At 46.2% G+C, this 13494-nt stretch overlaps 3 protein-coding genes across 7 annotated transcripts in view; all 3 read right to left on the reverse strand.

Moving 5' to 3' along the window:
- The window catches only part of LOC119971546 (zinc finger E-box-binding homeobox 1-like), a 703616-nt gene that overhangs the window by 524283 nt on the left and 165839 nt on the right, over window positions 1-13494 (reverse strand). The gene's annotated exons all lie outside the window — the stretch shown is intronic.
- Window positions 1-13494, reverse strand: part of LOC119970913 (zinc finger protein 91-like) — a 114600-nt gene that overhangs the window by 91575 nt on the left and 9531 nt on the right. The window lies entirely within an intron of this gene.
- LOC119971547 (probable G-protein coupled receptor 139) overlaps window positions 1-13494 on the reverse strand; it is a 43792-nt gene that overhangs the window by 23917 nt on the left and 6381 nt on the right. For 2 of the 3 annotated variants that reach the window (XM_038807217.1, XM_038807215.1), the window contains exons 1-2: window positions 7159-8421; window positions 6237-6356 (exon numbers count right to left, since the gene is read on the reverse strand). The gene's annotated coding sequence lies outside the window, so the exon portion shown is untranslated. Of the gene's footprint in view, window positions 1-6236; window positions 6357-7158; window positions 8422-13494 lie in introns of those variants that run through there. The other variant, XM_038807216.1, reaches the window with a different exon arrangement.

Consider the following 13494-nt stretch of genomic DNA (forward strand, 5'->3'; position numbering starts at 1 on the left):
AGGAGTCACCATAGGTCATCCCCCCCGGAAATGTAAAAGCCGACGCACTGGCAAAAGCAGGTTCCAGGCGAGGTCACCTTTGGACACCCCCAGCTAGCGCACCAGCTAGCGCCCCTGTGAGTGCAGTTCAGGTCTCACAGACAGAGATAGAAGATTTAGTTGAGGCACAGAAACAGGACGGAAATCTCCGGGAGATTTTTAAAGGAAACTTTGTGGCCCAATATGATAGGTTCAGACACGCTTTGACCACACATGAGGGTGTGATCATTAAAGACAAACTATATGTGGTTCCTGAACAGGATAGGAATCAAATGATTGCCTTATTCCATGACAGTCATGGACACCAAGGGATCGACCCGACCACAAGACACCTCAGACAACTCTGTTGGTGGCCAAACTTACGAAAAGATGTGACACACTACATTGAGAATTGTCTAATTTGTGCACAAAATAACCCGGAGAGGTACTCAAAGAAGGCACAACTTAGCCACACTCGCCCCGTTAATGGCCCCTGGACTAACCTCCAGATCGATTTTATTGGACCATTGCCCCCTTGCAGGAATGGCTATAAATATGTTCTGGTAGTTATAGATACCTTTACCAAATGGGTAGAGTCATTCCCTTCATGAACCAACACAGCTAAGACAGCTGCAAAGATCCTGACCCACCACATCTTTACGAGAAGTATACTCCCCAGAAGTATAGAGTCAGATCAGGGATCTCACTTTACAGGATGGGTCATGAAGAACGTCCTGACCATATTTGGCATAAAACAAAATTTCCACATTGCGTATCACCCCCAGTCAAGCGGGATAGTAGAACGCATGAATCGGACCCTAAAATCGACCCTTAGGAAGATGGGACAGGAGAACAATTCGACTTGGGATTCAGTGCTCCCATTCGCACTAATGTTCATCCGCAACACGGTTTCATCATCCACAACACGGTTTCATCATCCACAGGTTTCACCCCACACACACTCATGACCGGAAGCCCTATGAAAGGGACAGAATTCCTTTTAGGACTGGACATGACTAGCCCCGAAGTGACGGCCCTCACACATGAGAGAGCAGTCAAAGAATTAGTGGAAACTGTGAGGTCTGCACAGTTAGCAGCCGCAGTAACCCTAGGCAAGCGACGAAAACAGAGCACAGCTTGTTTTAATTAGAATGTACACCCCACGGAATTTCAGGTTGGGCAACAGGTTATGTTATCTGTTTACAACCCCAGCACGTTTTTGGCACCTAAATTTTCCGGCCCGTATTCAATTTCGGACAAAATCAGCCCCTCCGTTTACAGAATAAAATACCCCAACGGTAAGACTGCGTGGTTTCATATCAACCAGTTAAAGGCTTATGGAACACAGTCTAACCACACACGCCATGTCTTACTGGACGCAGCAGAACATCTCGCTGCGCCCACAAGAGACACATTTCCACCCTCCCCCTCACAGACCAGTTCCTCATCGGACTCGCCCTCGACTCTGCCCACTGACTCCAGATCACGCCCCGGAACGCCCACAAGTTGCCACAGCAGAGACAGCGACACTGACTGTGACAATGAGGACAGCCGCAGCACTCCACCCTACAGCCCCCACTTTAGCGACTACGACTCCAGTGACTCCATGGAGGTCACCTACATTAAATATCCAAACCCACACCCAGACCCGCCACCCGACCCCGACGATACCGACTATGCCCCTTCAAATTTAGACACCACATTTTGGCACAGGGACAATTCATGGTGACTTGTCCGCAATGACGAGAGTGATCCCCGGTCACATAATGCACAGATTGCATGCCTGATCCATACAAGAGTATGGGATCTGGAAGAAGAGGAAGACGTGATGTCTGACTCCCGACACGGCAACCCCTTTGTGACCCTGTTCACAGAGAAAGAGGAGAAGTGAGGTGTCCGGATGATGTAACAGAGGAACCGCTTGAGGGAAGCGATATCCTTTCTGATGGAACCTGCACGTTTGTTTGGTTTTTTTTATATGTTAAGGGTTTGATTGCAGATCGATCACTGTCTTTTCAGCTGAAAAGCGTGTGACCGCCTCACATACACGTTAGCTTGTCCGCAGATATCTCTGAGAACTTCAGTTAGATATCCTCTGGTGAACCGACAAAGTTCACGACTTGTCTTATGTTTTCAGATGTTGGAGCATCTTGGCTCCTCCCTTGTTTTTCAGGTGCCCCTCTATTCTGTGAATAGAGGCTGCAATTCCACGATGAATACATTCTTGCCCGTTCATTTCAGGTAGCTCAGGCAGTGGAGAAACGGCATTGAGGACCCGCCCTGTCTGAGAACCCCTTTGGTCAGCCAAGCTTGGGTACGGCACAGCACGCCTTACCCGGGATCCCATACAAATCTTACCCGTAGCGGCCCATACGCAACTCATTCGACCTTTTCGTTCAAACTTTGGTTTCATTTTTCTTTAGGTAGCCCTTCGGCAGCCATCCCACATGCTATTTACATCCAGGAACATTCAGATGGTAAATCGCAAAGCCTGCGAGACGGCTCGCAGTGGAAAAGTTGTTAGGTGTATGTCTGGTCCTAAATTCGCATTTGAAAAAAAAAATGAGGGGAGTCACAGGGAGTGACTTGGCCATTCATTTAAGGGACAATTGGAATGAGAGGACAGATACACTAGCATTACAGATATTAAACTGTGTATTGACAGATACTGTGCTTGATCCCATAGCTTTCGAACAGTCGAAGGAGGGATCACGGCAAGATCAGCCATACAAAAGGAAGAGAAGAAAGAAGACCAAGATGGAAGCCTACCTATTTCTATTTAATGTTGTTGTATTTTTGCACGTAGACGCAAACCATGTTTCCCCCATGACCCCCGCCGTTAATGTTTCCCACACACCAAGGTTCAGCGAGGTTCAGACCTGGTGCACCAAATTCATGACCTGGTACTCGATGTCATACATAATTGAATCACTTTTGGTGATTGCAATTCTCTGCATCATAGTGCAGACCCTCAGGTTGAGGAAATGGAAAAGGAGAGCCTCCTTCCCCTCTACCATTTAGATAGATAGAACAGTACAGCACAGAACAGGCCCTTCGGCCCTCAATGTTGTGCAGAGCAATGATCACCCTACTTAAACCCACGTAACCCGTATACCTGTAACCCAACAATCCCCCCATTAACCTTACACTACGGGCAATTTAGCATGGCCAATCCACCTAACCCGCACATCTTTGGACTGTGGGAGGAAACCGGAGCACCCGGAGGAAACCCACGCACACACGGGGAGGACGTGCAGACTCCGCACAGACAGTGACCCAGCCGGGAATCGAACCTGGGACCCTGGAGCTGTGAAGCATTGATGCTAACCACCATGCTACCGTGAGGCCCCAATCCCCCGGAGTTCAATCCCCTATTTTCGGTTTTCACCAATCCCCCCAACCCCTTGATGCATAAGAAATTTATTTATAGCGATCTGTAAATAAAAATGATATGGATGTATTATATGGTTCTGTACTCGACTGCCGAGTCAGAAAGCAAGATGTACTGTGGTATGAATGAGTAAGATTTTAAGATATGCTAGAATGTTTTAAAAATAAGACGAGAGTAGTTATTGTGATAGGTAGAGGTTCCCGTGTATTGGTAGTGCATGTCCCCTTTGACATAGCGCCAATTAGAGAAATGTTATCTAAAAATGTTTGCCATAGTTAAGGACAGAGTAGACGCCCTGGAACTCGCTAAGGTCAGGGAACCCAAAGGAACCGTACATAGGTGATCCTTCACAATTTCTAGTGAGGATCACAAGGAGGGAGTGTAGCCATCTAAGATGGACACCAGTGAATACAAAATGGAAGACTGCAAAGAGTGCAGGGAAAAACGGACATGGTCAAAAGCAAACAGCTTGCAGAAGCTTTAAGCATTGGGACACTTGCAAAAACCGGTTTCCCGACAGCTGCAGAGTTCAGGTAGCGCTGTTAATGGGAAAGCCATCTACATACTAATGAGGTGATACCGGGACAACCCCAGGCACAATAGATACACTCAAGTATCTATTGAGACTTTCAAAAGCGAAGCAGACACGATGGAGCCAGCGAAGCCAGGACAATGAGTCCTAAGAACCGCCCCAGCCATCAAGGAACGACCCTAGGATAGGGGGGTTCAAATCATATCGATTGGGGAAAGGCCCAATCGATACCGAGCAGGTGAGGAAACCCGCGCCAAGGGGCACGGACCTCCTGGGACCTATAAAAGAAGGTCCCGCACATGGTTTGGTCTCCTGTCTCCGGCCTCCGACTCCAGATCCTGTCTTTTACACCAGCCGTTGAGCAGCAGCCATCGATAAGTAAGTGCCAAAACGACGATCGCTACCTTGACCCAGGCATTACTTATACCCGTGCCGACCAGTAGTATCAAGAAGTTGCAGACCAGATCGGAACGAAGGCCTTGTTCCCTGACCTTGCCTGTTCCTTCTTAGATAAGTATTAGTCGTTTAATGGTAGAGAAGTAAGTTAGTCTTTAGCGTGTGAAGGAGTATTTATTATAATTGTTATAATAAACTCTAACTGTTTGGACTTACTAATTGGTGTATAGCTTTATTGCTTTGAACTTGACCTTGATGCTTGTGACGGTGTCTGTTACGGCACCTGGCGACTTCAGAGCATAGAAATAAGAAACAGAGCCAAACGAGTGTTAAGCACACTGCCTCTATTGGAGGAGTGTTAAACACACTAACTCAGAACGAGCAACAATTGAATGCTCAGAATCTGGTCTCTTTGCTCAACCCCAGACATTGGCATAGAGTGGGAATAAACCTGTCAATAGTGAATGAGGTTTCTGACAAAAATCCTAAGATAAGACAAGACCCCGGTCTTTGCAAAATTTTGCTGAGAAATGGCAAATAGAGTTCAATACAGATAAGTGTGAGGTGCTGCTCTTTGGAAAGTCAAATCAAGGTAGGATTTTCATGGTGAATGGTAGGATCTTATGGAGTATCGTGAAACAGAGGGACCTTGGCGTTCAGGTGCACGGTTCTCTAAAGGTGGAGTCGCAGGTAGATAGGGCAGTGAAGAAGGCTTTTGGCAGGCTGGCCTTCAGTCAGGGCATTGAGTATAGAAGTTGGGAAGTTATGTTGCAATTATACAGGACTTTGGTGAGGCACCTGGATTATTGTGTTCAGTGTTGGTCTCCTTGCTATCGGAAAGATGTTATTAAACTGGAGAAAGTGCAGAAGAGATTTACAGGGATGTAGCCAGAATTCAAGGGACTGAGTTAGGGAAAGATGAGACAGGCTAGGGCTTTTTACTTTGGATCGTAGGAGACTGAGGGGTGATTTTATAGAGGTGAATAAGCATGGATAGGGTGAATGCACTGAGTCTTTTTCCTAGGGCTGGGGAATTGAGAGCTAGAGGGCATAGGTTTAAGTTAAGAGGGGAAAGAATTAATGGGAACCTGAGGAGCAACATTTTGACACAGACAGTGCTCTATATGTGGAATGAGCTGCTGGAGGAAGTGGTTGAGGCAGGGACATTGACAACATTTAAAAGGCATTTTGACAGATACATAGATCGGAAAGATTTAGAGGGACATGGGCCAAATAGAACATAGATCAAAATGGAGGCAAATGGGGTCAGCTTTGATGGGCTTTTTGTTTGGTGTAACAATATGTGTATTGTATGGGAGATATAAAGTGTTAACAATTTAATGTAAATACTTCTTACCACCAGATGGTGATCAAGAGCAGTCACACACATATAGAACATAGAACATAAAATTTCAGTGCCATTCGCCCATCGAGCCTGCACCGGCCCTTGGAAATAGCACCTCACTTAAGCCCACAACTCCCCCCATAACCCAGCAACCCCACCCAACCCCTTTGGACACTAAGGGCAATTTAGCATGTTCAATCCACCTACCTCCTGCACATCTTTGGACAGTGGGAGGAAACCGGAGCTCCCGGAGGAAACCCACACAGACACGGGGATAACGTGCAGACTCCGCATAGACAGTGACCCAAGCCGGGAATCAAACCTGGGACCCTGGAGCTGTGAAATGACAAAGCTAACCACTGTGCTACTGTGCCGCCCGTATCACGTGATGACCCTTAATTCGGGGAGAAGGTGTTTAGGTGTGAGATAGAATAGTTATGTATTTGATAGTTCTGTAGTTTGAGTTTAGCATAGTTTATTTAAGCAAACTTATACTTAGGAATACGTTTGAATCTTATTTAAGTAGTATTAACAAATCATCTTTGTTTACTTACTTAGCTTGATGTTCTTTGTTCAGCAATACGTATTCAAGGCATCCAGACAAAGAAAACAGACCATCACAGTTGGCATGGACCCCAGTTTGGGCTGAAGGGCCTGTCTCTGTGCCGTAGATTCTAGATTTAAATAGCAAGTGTAACAACACGACAGTCAAAAACCAAGTCAATGGGTGTAATCTCTGTATTCAGGGACTTAATAACACGATAACAGTAAAGATGGGAGAATAAATTGTAAAAACAGCGTGATACCTGTAGCTAAAGGCAAATTACTGCGGATTCTGGAAATCTGAAATAAAAACAGAAACTACTGGACAATCTCAGCAGGTCTGACAGCAGCTAAGGAGAGAGAAGAGAGCTGACATTTTGAGTCTGGATCACTCTTCGTCAAAGCATAATACCAGTCACAATGGTTTGGAGAGTTAGAACATAGAACATAGAACAGTACAGCACAGAACAGGCCCTTCAGCCCTCGATGTTGTGCCGAGCAATGATCACCCTACTTAAACCCACGTAACCCGTATACCCGTAACCCAACAATCCCCCCATTAACCTTACACTACGGGCAATTTAGCATGGCCAATCCACCTAACCCGCACATCTTTGGACTGTGGGAGGAAACTGGAGCACCCGGAGGAAACCCACGCACACACGGGGAGGACGTGCAGACTCCACACAGACAGTGACCCAGCCGGGAATCGAACCTGGGACCCTGGAGCTGTGAAGCATTGATGCTAACCACCATGCTACCATGAGGCCCCCCATGCTACCATGAGGCCCCACCATGCCACCATGAGGCCCAGTTAATAGATAGATATAGAGTCACACCAGAAATAACAACAGCACAAAGGTGGTGAAGATTATCATAACAGTAATGCAGTTTCACATGGTTTAGAAAATGAATACTTGGAGAGAAACTTACCAGGGACACCAACAATGGCAAGAATGGGACAGTAAATATATTTAAAAATCCGAAGTGCTCGAAGTATCTTATCTTCCAGTCGATAAGATGCAAAATACAATTGAAGTTCCCAGTAAAAATCTCGGCTTGCTGTTTCAGCATTCCAAGCGATTGTTCTTAGATTGTGAGCCATTGTAAGATTCCAGTATGTAATCTTTCACTCTCAGGGGCCTCTGGTACCTGTTAGTAATTGAGGCGATGTTCTGTCTGACAGTGCAGAATAACATATTGGATGTACGTCTTATTAACGAACAGGGAAAGTCTCCAGAGATACAATTAGACGCCTTGTGAAATTGCATCAGTATCAGTCACTGAACAAACAGAATCAGTTAACATATTAAATACCACAAAAAGTTTTAAAAAGTAAATTTAAAGTATCCAATTGATTTTTTTTCACAATTAAGGGGCAATTTAGCGTGGGCAATCCACCTACGCTGTACATCATTGGGTTGTGAGGGTGAGACCCACGCAGACACGGGGCGAATGTGCAAACTCCACACAGGCAGTGACCCGGAGCTGGGATCAAATCTAGGTCCTCAGCGCCTTGAGGCAGCGGTGCCAACCACTGTGCCACAACAAATTAATGGTTTGGATAGGATCTGTAATATTTGCTGAGGGGAGGAATGTTGGAAGTAGGAAAGGTCCTTTCCAGAATTTTCTTATGGAAGTGATTGTGATTCTATTTAGTTTTAAAGGAGGGAGGGGCTGAGTGAGAGAGTGAGGGGATGCCGAGTTAGCCGAAATTCAGTACTGAGGAAACGGATAAATATCATAACCGAGAATAACTGTTTGGACTGTTTCTATAAGATAGCCCAGCAATTCAATTTCCACCCAGATTTGTTAAAATGCCGCCATGTCTGTCACTTGATTTTTTGATGAAGGAACTGAGAAGGTTGATGAGCAAGTATGGTCGATGCTGTTTTGTATAGAGATTTTCAAAAGATATTTGACCAAGTTCAATTCATAAACTTAGAATCATAGAATAGAATCATAGAAAAGTTACAGCACCGAAGGAGATCATTCGGCCCATCTTGTCCTTGCCAGCCTGAGGACACCCAGGTGCCCTTTCTAATCCCGCCTTCCTGCACCCTGACAATAGCCCTGTATCTTACAGCACTTAAGGTGCAGATCCAGGTTCCTTTAAGTGGCGTTTAGGGTCTCTGCCTCCACCACCAACTCGTGCAATGAATTCCAGACTCCCACTACCCTGCATAAAAAAATTCTTCCTCATGTCCCCTCTACTCCTTCTGCCACTTATCTTGAATCTATGTCCCCTGGATATAGAATTCTCCAGCAGTGTTTAGCACTGTTGCCTCACAGCGGCAGGGATCCAGTTTCAATTCCTGCCTTGGGTGACTGTGTAGAGTTTCTATGTTTTCCCCATGTCTGCGTGGGTTTCCTCCGGGTGCGCCAGTTTCCCCCCACAGTCCAAAGGTGCGCGAGTTAGGTGGATTGGCCACGCTAAATTGCCCCTTAAGATCCAGAGGTGTGCAGGTTAGATTATGGGATTAAGGGTATAGGGCGAAGTGGACACTCATAAATGGGCGGTGTGCGGGCGTTGGGAGATTCAGTCAAGAGGTCAAGGGTGCTTGCGCATCTTAAGTGGGCAGCACGGTAGCACAAGTGGATAGCACTGTGGCTTCACAGCGCCAGGGTCTCAGGTTCGATTCCCCGATGGGTCACTGTCTGTGCGGAGTCTGCACGTTCTCCCAGTGTCTGCGTGGGCGTCCTCTGGGTGCTCCGGTTTCCTCCCATAGTCCAAAGACGTGCAGGTTAGGTGGATTGGCCACGCTAAATTGTCTTTAGTGTCCAAAAAGTTCAGGAGGGGCTATTGGGTTACGGGGATAGGGTGGAAGTGAAGGCTTAAGTGGGTCGGTGCAGACTCGATGGGCCAAATGGCCTCCTTCTGCACTGTATGTTCTATGTTCTATTAAAATCTTGAAGGCTGATGTAGCAATGCTGCAGGAGACTCACTTGAGGTGAGATTTAAAAAAGGCTGGGTTAGTCAGGTGTTTCACTCCAGATTTGACAGAAGGGCTCGAGGGGTAACTGTAACGGTCAGCAAAAGAGAATGTTTCCAGCTCGAGAATGTGGTTGTAAATCAGGGGGGTGATGTGTTAGGCAGGTTGGTTCGACGTTGACTGCAACTGGATGCAGGGAAGCTAGAAACAAAAGTCTAACACCGGAGATGATCCAACACGGTTTTATTTAAACTATGAACAGCTGTACATGTTCAGCTGTGGGTTGACACTCTACTAATCCTACTGACGACCTCTTACTGGCTCGACCAGACCTACTAGCTACCACATGGCAATAATGTCCACTGACTTGTGCGTTCTGACTGTCTCAGTGTCTGGGTCCCGAAAAGAGCGGGAGACTTAATGCCCTGTGGGCTTTATAGAACAAAGAACAAAGAAAATTACAGCACAGGAACAGGCCCTTCGGCCCTTCCAGCCTGCGCCGATCCAGATCCTTTATCTAAACCTGTCCCCCAGTTTCCAAGGTCTACTTCCCTCTGTTCCCCGCCCATTCATATATCTGTCTAGATGCATCTTAAATGATGCTATCGTGCCCGCCTCTACCACCTCCGCTGGCAAAGTGTTCCAGGCACCCACCACCCTCTGCGTAAAAAACTTTCCACTCACATTTCCCTTAAACTTTCACCCTCTCACCTTGAAATCGTGACCCCTTGTAATTGACACCCCCAATCTTGGAAAAAGCCTGTTGCTATCCACCCTGTCCATACATAGAACATAGAACAGTACAGCACAGAACAGGCCCTTCGGCCCTCAATGTTGTGCCGAGCCATGATCACCCTACTCAAACCCACGTATCCACCCTATACCTGTAACCCAACAACCCCCCCCAACCTTACTTTTATTAGGACACTACGGGCAATTTAGCATGGCCAATCCACCTAACCCGCACATCTTTGGACTGTGGGAGGAAACCGGAGCACCCGGAGGAAACCCACGCACACAGGGGGAGGACGTGCAGACTCCACACAGACAGTGACCCAGCCGGGAATCGAACCTGGGACCCTGGAGCTGTGAAGCATTTATGCTAACCACCATGCTACCATGCTGCCATCTCTCATAATTTTGTATACCTCAGTCAGGTCCCCCCTCAACCTCCGTCTTTCCAACGAAAACAATCCTAATCTACTCAACCTTTCTTCATAGCTAGCACCCTCCTAGGCAACATCCTGGTGAACCTCCTCTGCACCCTCACTAAAGCTTCCACATCCTTTTGGTAATGTGGCGACCAGAACTGTTCGCAGTATTCCAAATGTGGCTTTTGTGAAGGCCACGAAGAATCCAGCACGGGTTTTCAGGATACAAAGAAATAACATTTATTTACAAATTAACATATATAGAACAGCAGCAACAACTTCTCTTGCTGCCAAACTCCTCTCTCCCTGGTTCCAAACTGGCCAGCTCTATTTATGCAGGGAGTCTGCTAATGATTTCTCCGCCCCCCTCATTGGGGAAGCTCATACTCCCATAGGATTGTGGGATTGTCATTAGTCCCCAGCCAATGGCAAGCAGGCAGGTTATAACACGTGGCCGAACCAAAGTCCTACACAATTGTAACATGACCTGCCGACTCTTGTACTCAATACCCCGTCCTATGAAGGCAAGCATGCTGTATGCCTTCTTGACCACTCTATCAACCTGCGTTGCCACCTTCAGGATACAATGGACCTGAACTCCCAGATCTCTCTGTACATCAATTTTCCCCAGGCCTCTTCCATTGGCCATATAGTCCGCTCTTGAATTAGATCTTCCAAAATGCATCACCTCGCATTTGCCTGGATTGAACTCCATCTGCCATTTCTCTGCCCAACTCTCCAATCTATATATATTTTGCTGCATTCTCTGACAGTCCTCCTCGCTATCTGCAACTCCACCAATCTTAGTATCATCTGAAAACTTGCTAATCAGACCACCTATACCTTCCTCCAGATCATTTATGTATATCACAACCAACAGTGGTCCGAGCACGGATCCCTGTGGAACACCACTAGTCACCCTTCTCCATTTTGAGACACTCCCTTCCACCACTACTCTCTGTCTCCTGTTGCCCAGCCAGTTCTTTATCCATCTGGCTAGTACACCCTGAACCCCATACGACTTCACTTTTTCCATCAACCTGCCATGGGAAACTTTATCAAACGCCTTACTGAAGTCCATGTATATGACATCTACAGCCCTTCCCTCATCAATTAACTTTGTCACTTCCTCAAAGAATTCTATTAGGTTTGTAAGACATGACCTTCCCTGCATAAAACCATGCTGCCTATCACTGATAAGTCTATTTTCTTCCAAATGTGAATAGATCCTATCCCTCAGTATCTTCTCCAACAGTTTGCCTACCACTGACGTCAAGCTCACAGGTCTATAATTCCCTGGATTATCCCTGCTACCCTTCTTAAACAAAAGGACAACATTAGCAATTCTCCAGTCCTCCGGGACCTCACCCGTGCTCAAAGGTGCCACAAAGATATCTGTTAAGGCCCCAGCTATTTCGACCCTCGCTTCCCTCAGTAACCTGGGACAGATCCCATCCGGTCCTGGGGACTTGTCCACCTTAATGTCTTCTAGAATACCCAAAACTTCCCCCTTCTGTATGACGACTTGACCTAGAGTATTTAAACATCCATCCCTAGCCTCAACATCCGTCTTGTCCCTCTCCTTTGTGAATACCGAGGCAAAGTACTCATTAAGAATCTGACCCATTTCCTCTGACTCAACGCATAAATTCCCTCTTTTGTCTTTGAGTGGGTCAATCCTTTCTCTAGTTAACCTCTTAGAACATAAGAACATAAGAACGAGGAGCAGGAGTAGGCCATCTGGCCCCTCGAGCCTGCTCCGCCATTCAATTAGATCATGGATGATCTTTTGTGGACTCAGCTCCACTTTCCGGCCCGAACACCATAACCCTTAATCCCTTTATTCTTCAAAAAACTATCTATCTTTACCTTAAAAACATGTAATGAAGGAGCCTCAACTGCTTCACTGGGCAAGGAATTCCATAGATTCACAACCCTTTGGGTGAAGAAGTTCCTCCTAAACTCAGTTCTAAATCTACTTCCCCTTATTTTGAGGCTATGCCCCCTAGTTCTGCTGTCACCCGCCAGTGGAAACAACCTGCCCGCATCTATCCTATCTATTCCCTTCATAATTTTAAATGTTTCTATAAGATCCCCCCTCATCCTTCTAAATTCCAACGAGTACAGTCCCAGTCTACTCAACCTCTCCTCATAATCCAACCCCTTCAGCTCTGGGATTAACCTAGTGAATCTCCTCTGCACACCCTCCAGCGCCAGTACGTCCTTTCTCAAGTAAGGAGACCAAAACTGAACACAATACTCCAGGTGTGGCCGCAGTAACACCTTATACAATTGCAACATAACCTCCCAAAGGCTTTCTGGAAATCCAGATATACCACATCCATCGGCTCCCCGTTATCTACTGCACTGGTAATGTCCTCAAAAAATTCCACTAAATTAGTTAGGCACGACCTGCCTTTTACGAACCCATGCTGCGTCTGCCCAATGGGACAATTTCTATCCAGATGCCTCGCAATTTCCTCCTTGATGATAGATTCCAGCATCTTCCCTATTACCGAAGTTAAACTCACTGGCCTATAATTTCCTGCTTTCTACCTACCTCCTTTTTTAAACAGTGGCGTCACGTTTGCTAATTTCCAATCCACCGGGACCACCCCAGAGTCTAGTGAATTTCGGTAAATTATCACTAGTGCATCTGCAATTTCCCTAGCCATCTCTTTTAGCACTCTGGGATGCATTCCATCAGGGCCAGGAGACTTGTCTACCTTTAGCCCCATTAGCTTGCCCATCACTCCCTCCTTAGTGATAACAATCCTCTCAAGGTCCTCACCTGTCATAGCCTCATTTCTATCAGTCGCTGGCATGTTATTTGTGTCTTCCACTGTGAAGACCGACCCAAAAAACCTGTTCAGTTCCTCAGCCATTTCCTCATTTCCCATTATTAAAACTCCCTTCTCATCCTCTAAAGGACCAATATTTACCTTAGCCACTCTTTTTTGTCTTATATATTTGTAAAAACTTTTACTGTCTGTTTTTATATTCTGAGCAAGTTTACTCTCATACTCTATCTTACTCTTCTTTATAGCTTTTTTAGTAGCTTTCTGTTTCCCCCTAAAGATTTCCCAGTCCTCTAATCTCCCAGCAATCTTTGCCACTTTATATGCTTTTTCCTTCAGTTTGATACTCTCCCTTATTTCCTTAGATATCCACGGTCGATTTTCCCT

The sequence above is a fragment of the Scyliorhinus canicula genome, chromosome 9, assembly GCF_902713615.1.
Source record: "Scyliorhinus canicula chromosome 9, sScyCan1.1, whole genome shotgun sequence".
NCBI classification, from domain to species: Eukaryota; Metazoa; Chordata; class Chondrichthyes; order Carcharhiniformes; family Scyliorhinidae; genus Scyliorhinus; species Scyliorhinus canicula.